Raw genomic sequence first — 6,753 nt, 5'->3', positions numbered from 1 at the left:
AAGAAGTCAAATAACAGAAGGCAACTGCTCAAAAACGAACTCATGAGCAAGACTGCTTACTGAGGGCCTCGCACAGAGAACAAGTTTACTGTGGACTGTTCAGATCTCAGAAGAGTTAGATACGGAGGCCACTAGCTGACTGTGTGTTTGGAGAGGTGTACTCCCAGGTAAAGGGTGGGGAGGGGGTGTGTGCCACACATTCTTCAGAAACACCAAGCAAGATCATTCTCGAGACCCAGTCTTTGTGTGGGGAGGCTTTCTAGTTATTAAGCTATGTTTCGGAACAAATGAACTGTGCATAAGGACACATTCTGGGCAGAGCAACTAATGAGCAGGGTCACTGAAGGGTGTTGTGCAAGGACCACAGGAAAGATCCGGTGGTGAGGTCTCCTGCAGGATGTGCCTGCGGGACATTTAGGATATTTATGGTGACTATTTTACTTATACAGCTTAGAGGACAATCACTTCTTGTTTTTTCCTGAATCCTAGGTTTTGTCTTAACTTTTATATAATTTTATGTTACTGTAGGAAAAAATGTTAACAAAAAAGGGTCAGCAACTCCCGGGAAGTGGGTACAGGCCATAGAACATTCTGCCCTATGGATGAAGGGTTGGACAAATGGAAAAACATTTGCCAAACACCTGACCTTTCAGAGTCTCCTTCCTTTGCCCTACAGGCCTTTGAAAGCTTAATGGCCACTGAGATTCGTTCATTGGGGGAAGAAATGAGCATCAACCCATTAGTTTCTATGTTAAGTGATGTAAACTTCACTGGCACTGAAAAACAGTTCTGGATATAAAATGCACTTTGTTCTATAGTATATTACGACTGTCTGGCAGTCAGACGATGTCACAATGGACCATGTATTTGTGTGTGTGTGTCTATGTGAGTGAGAATTCTTTCTTGTTGGGTTTACAAAGCCCTGGTTGCATTCATAATTTTCTAGAAAATCAGTGTCGGGTCACAACCCCAGTGTGAACAGTTATCTCTAGAGAGCAGAGAGTTTTATCTGGCATGGAAAAACTTACTGATTGGTTTTCTAGATACATGTTTATTTGCAGTTCAAAGACAACATAGAAAACTCCAGAGTAGAAGATGCTACCTTTTCGTTCGCGCTCTCTTAATCCCTTAGTCCTCGTAAAATAAACATTCTCAAGTGTAAGCAATGGGAAATAATGTAAACTCTGCTGAAATGGAAAATAAATTAGTTGCTTTCAAACCCGGTGGAGGTCCTTTCACCGGACACTGTACTCGGTTGCACACAGAATTCGGTCTTGAACGAAGAATAAATCTTTGGCCTGTTTCCCCATTTCTCCCGCGTTGCGCAAGAAGCATATTTCAGATTTGCTTTCTTCTCCAACAGCAGCAAAAGGCGAGGAGTTGTCTGCATTTTGGGAGCCTGAGACACAAAACATGTTTCAGGGGTTTAAGAGCAGCGTTTTACTCTATGGTGTTAAACTGTTAATAGAGTTCTAAAAAAGCTGGAGACTATAAGAAAATTCAACAGCAGATAAGCAATTCTATTCCCAAGACGAGGCTGGGATCCCTATCTGGAATCTTTTAAAAGCAGTGGAGAATTCGATTCCGCATCACTCTGGGACCGAGTCAGCATGACCCTGCAGGCAGCACTCTGAACCTCTGAAAACATCAAGCAGAAATTCCAAGATTCTAAATTTGGGCTCCACAGTCTCTAGGATCCTGCTGAGTGAGAACACTCAGGATTTTAGATTAGGAATCCTGTCGTCTTTGATTTTGGTTTCTCTTTTATAGTAGGCACAGAAAGCAGGTCTGAAAAATGCATTTAGGGCACGAATAGAAGGGAGGAGATCTGGGCCTTCTTACTGATGTTAAAGCTTTGCTGTTTTTCAAGGAATATTAAGACTCTTGGACACTGCTGGACCTGCAATCTCTTAGAAAAGTGAACAAACAACATTTTAGAAAGAACAAACACCTCATTTCCAGAATATACGTGTTCACCACTGCAGAAGAAATATAAAGGCAAGGATTTGGACTTTAACCTGAATTTGTGCATGGAAGAATTTATCTGCTGGGCCAGGAGTTCACACTTGGCTGGAATACAGTGAGTCAGCCTCCCACAGATGAGCGAGGGGTCTGGAGCCAGAAAGGATGCTTGCTTAGCTTTAGAACAGAAGACAGTGATGAAGACAAGGGACTCAGAACACTCCCCTGGCACCTGATTCATGTCAGGGAAGTAAACAGAAGACAGAAGCACTGCAAGCATAATCATTAACAAAAAAATATTTTTGAGATTACGAAAGGAGATTGCCTGCTGCAGACCTCACCCCTTCAGAGAGGTGGCCAGCGTCATTTGGTGGCTCTGATGATCCTAGACCTGAGGCTCAGTGACTTGTGAGGAGGGAAGGAGGGTGAGGGGGATGAGGGTGGGCTTAGTGGCCTGGAAATAACCCCAGGAGAGCAAGTCTGGAAAGACCTTCCAAACGTGAGATGCGTGGAAGACCAGCTGGTTAGCCACGTGACCTTAGTATCCAGTGGTTTTGTGTTTAAAGGGGCTGAGAGTATGTGGTTCCACATTTTAAGAAGAGTCAGAGTGTTGGTAGAAGTACAGAAAGTCTGAATATAGATTTTACGAATTGGAAATGCAATAGCTATGGTGAGAATTTAAAAAGTAATCAGCTGTTTATTGTTATCTAGTTATTCATAAAAAAAACCAAATCCAATATCAGAATTTTATGAAGACAGAATATATGAAACATTCTATCTTGGTATGGGACTGGTAAGAAACCAGAGTGCCCAAACAAGTTTTTTTTCTTCTTTTTTTTTTTTGAGGGGAAGGGGTGAGAGAGAGAGAATGTGCACACACACATACACACACACGTGTGAGCAGTGGGGGAGACAGAGGGAGAGAGAATCTTAAGCAGGCTTCATGCCCACGGTGGAACCCAATGCAGACTTGATCTCAGGACTTTGAGATCATTACCTGAGCTGAAATCAAGAGTCGGATGCTTAACCGTCTGAGCCACCCAGACATCCCAAAAAGTTTCTTTGAAAGGGAGTTAAGAATTTCCCAATTGTTAAACTTCAAAATATTCCATTTTAGTTAGATAGGAGAGATTTGATTATTACCACCTTTCAGATGTCAATGAGATGTTAAAGAGGGCATCTTTAGATTTAGTCACCATCATCTTTTATTTAAGTGGTTTGGGCTTCTAATTGTGTACTCTAAGGATGGCTTGAGGTGCTGTACTCACTGACTTTTTCTTGGAGTTTAATGACAATCAACAGTTTTTGAGCTGTTCCTTGAAGATTTTTTTTTTTGTTCCCTGAAGATTTTATTTATTTATTCACGAGACACACACACACACACACACACATACACACACACACACAGAGGTAGAGATAGAAGCAAAGGTAGAAGCAGGCTCCGTGCAGGGAGCCTGACGTGGGACTCGATCCCAGGACTCCAGGATCATACCCTAGGCTGAAGGCAGGCACTAAACCGCTGAGCCACCCAGGGATCCCTGAGCTGTTCCTTGAAAAGACAGTTTTAATGATCACCGGGTGTTTTATGTAAGTGATGAATCACTGAATTGTACTCGAGAAACCAAGATCACACTATATGTTTACTAACTCAAATTTAAATTAAAAAGAAAAGAAAAGAAAAAGACCCAAGTCACAGAGCCCAGGTGCTACCATGGGAACCCTGAAACCTTGTGGTTTGCCAACTGGGAATGACAAACCCTGACCGCAGAAGGGCTGCAGGCAGCAACCACACTCTCAAGATTAAGATTAATCCATTTATGATTATTAAATATCACTGAAAATTTCTGCTCACAGGCAGCTTAGGGAAGAAGTGAGCTGGTATTATATTCTTCTTTTTTGCACGTGCAGTTCAAGAAAAACTTCTTTTGGTAATAACATTAAAGCAGGACTCGAGTCAATCTGATGTACTCAACATAACTGCACATCAAGACGAAGTAAGGGAGTCTTTGCATTCTTCAGGAAATCTGCCAGACTTTATTGTCCATCTGAAGCCTGCTGAGGCTCAGAAATATGAGAAAGGTTCAGAATGAGAAACCAAAAGGGTGGTGGTGGGGGGAATCAAAGCTCCAACTCCAACCATCTGCAAACAAAAGACTGAAGAGTAATGTGGCAGGATCAGTTTCATTGGGACAAACAACTTATTTTAATTAGTTCTGTTTGGTGCCATCCAGAAGAATGAATCATGCTCTTCTTCGAACAATAGTGAAAGCACCACAGGGAAGCCCTGGCAAGGAGCAAGAGCTCACATTCTGGTGATTTCCTGGCATCTCCTGTTCATATGAAGTCTCACACTATTCCCTAGAGGGTGAAGTAAGCAGGAAGAGGGAGGAAGTGGAAAGAAAGAAACAGTCGTCAATGGAGTGCAGTCTTCCATGTGGCTCACGTCTGCAACACGTGCCACAAAGTATAACGAGCGTGCTGCTCTGCAGCTGAGTGCATGGAACTATCTGGAATCTGACTGCTGTGGGAGCAGAGCAACCAGCCAGACATTTCCTTTTCTGTTGCCCAAATGTCTAAGTAGACTATCACCCAAGTGTTAACATTTTAATTTTTTGTACGTTTACTAGCCACAGACCTCTCTGACTGTTAGTGGAGGTGCTCCTGGACTGCCCTACGTGTGAGGGCACAGAACAGAGAGACTGTTTGTGGGGTCATGATCCTGGGGAGCCCTTGAGAAGGAATATCTGCTTTGAACCGTGGCTTGCTCCTGTGACACTGGATCCATTTTCAGTTGCGTAAGCAGGGTCAAGTGATGGGGTTTTGAACCACTGCCCAACCAGCCTAGAAACGGGATTGGGCAGTTCACGGAGCAGGGAGGAGCCCTGGATGAGCGAGTAGGAAGGGAAAGTGACATTCAGTGAGAGAGCTCAACGAGAGACAGCCCTATTATACTTGAATTGAAGAGAACTTGGACAAAGTCATAGCTTTTAATGCCCAAATAATTATCTTTGGTTATATATATATATAAAAAAAATCACCCAGTGATCCCAAAATTATAGGTCTGTGCAAATAACTGGTTACCATCTTCTAGAATGGCACAAAGTTCACTTACTCTGTGACTGAGATGCAGAGGGCATCCTTTGGTTTGGGCATAAAGTGTGGGGTGAGGTAGAGAAAGGAGATCCTGACCAAGTCTCGGCATTTGTGTTTATTAGCTGTGCAAGTTGAGCATGCTGCTGACCTTCTTGGGTCAGAGTTTACGTGGCGCTGAAATAAAACCACTCATCTTGCTGGGTTGAAGCCAGCACGATGTGTGATGGGGATGGCAAAGTGACTTGTGCCAGCTACAGAAGGAGAGGCAGGGCTGAGCAGGAGAAAGACAGGCTTGCAGGCCTGTGAGTCAGGGCCACTCTGCAGCTACCTCTGCTCCGCAACCACAGGGGAAGGACCTAACTTCTTGGGACAGCACCTGCCTCCAAGGGATGCTGACCTCCAACCCTTGCTCAGCCTTTAAATAAAATCCGGAGGAATGCTTGCTAGGGAACACAAACCTAACGATTTAAGTGTGATAAGAAAGCTAAGGATGTAGCCCTCGACATTACCCGAGTCTTAGTTGTGATAACTGAGGTATAATTGGGTTTTTATTACCCACTTGGAGAACAAATGAAAATGGATCACAAGGCAGGAAAAGTTCGATCTACGTGAGGCGAAGGATGATACACACTTGTACTAGGTACTGGGAAAAAGTGACAAATGGCAGAAATATGGCACAATGGGTTCTTTTTTTTTTTTTTTTTTGGCACAATGGGTTCTTGACATGAAATGCACAATTATCCCCAAAGACCAAAACAGCATCATTATCCAGGCTTCTGTGTGCAGGCTTTTTTGTTAAATTAGTCTTTTTTAGTTTATTTTGTGGAATTCTCTTTGTCAGTACTGACGCAGATATGAAATGCGGTTATGGTTAAAGCTAGATATCGCCCCCACTCCTCAGTGATGGGCACATATAAATAGCACCAAACACCACATACGACCCAACCCAAACAATTCCACACCTGTGTTAATGTAATTTCACAGAGGTATGGTCCCTTACTTTTCTCATTGTAGCCTAGGTCTTCAGCGTTTTAGCAACAAAGACTTACAAAAAGAGGAAACGGTCTCCCCATGTTGACTACTGGTAGTGAAACCAACAAAAGTGAGAATCCTGGAGGCCTGGCTCAGGGCCATAACTCGGGGAACTGGAGGTAAGTGTCTTTAGGTCAAGGAAGCTCGTCTGGCAGGCCCATGGTATGCTGGCAGAAGGCGGGGTGGGGTGCTGGGCTAAGGAACAGGAAAGGAGCGAGTGGGGAGACTGCACCGGGTCTGTTTTGAAAAAGGAATGTGTTTTGCAAATATGGTGAGGACATGTTTGATATATGGGATGGAGAAACACTGCTTCAAGCCTTTACAACTGCTGATGGGGTTTACAGAGAGCATGATTAGGAGGGTGGTCATTTCTCTTCATGAAGGGAGGTGAGGACAGTAGCCAGGAGGTTATGGCTGGAGTACTGAGGGGCAGACATGAGTAAGACCCAGGGACCCTGTGGGCTGCCTAAGGGAGCTCCAAGTTGAACCCTGACCCCTTAACTGTGAGGGCCATGAGCCATCCAGGGGTCTCATTTCTGCTGCTCTGTCCTTCCTATGACTCACTGGGCCCTCTGCCTTAGACAACCAGGTGCGTCTTCATGTGTCTTTCCAGTGGTATAAGAGCCTAATTCATCTGCTGTGCCACAGTTGTGAGTGTTATGGGTT

General features: G+C 44.0%; 1 protein-coding gene across 3 annotated transcripts in view; it reads right to left on the bottom strand.

Moving 5' to 3' along the window:
* Positions 1–1,031: 1,031 nt before the first annotated feature.
* Positions 1,032–6,753, bottom strand: part of MTHFD1L (methylenetetrahydrofolate dehydrogenase (NADP+ dependent) 1 like) — a 188,306-nt gene continuing 182,584 nt past the window's right edge. For all 3 annotated transcript variants that reach the window (XM_077896736.1, XM_077896745.1, XM_077896755.1), the window contains one exon: positions 1,032–1,399. The gene's annotated coding sequence lies outside the window, so the exon portion shown is untranslated. The remainder of the gene's footprint in view (positions 1,400–6,753) is intronic.

Source organism: Canis aureus, chromosome 1, assembly GCF_053574225.1.
Source record: "Canis aureus isolate CA01 chromosome 1, VMU_Caureus_v.1.0, whole genome shotgun sequence".
Lineage (NCBI taxonomy): Eukaryota > Metazoa > Chordata > Mammalia > Carnivora > Canidae > Canis > Canis aureus.
This window is presented reverse-complemented; position numbering and strand designations above follow the sequence as displayed.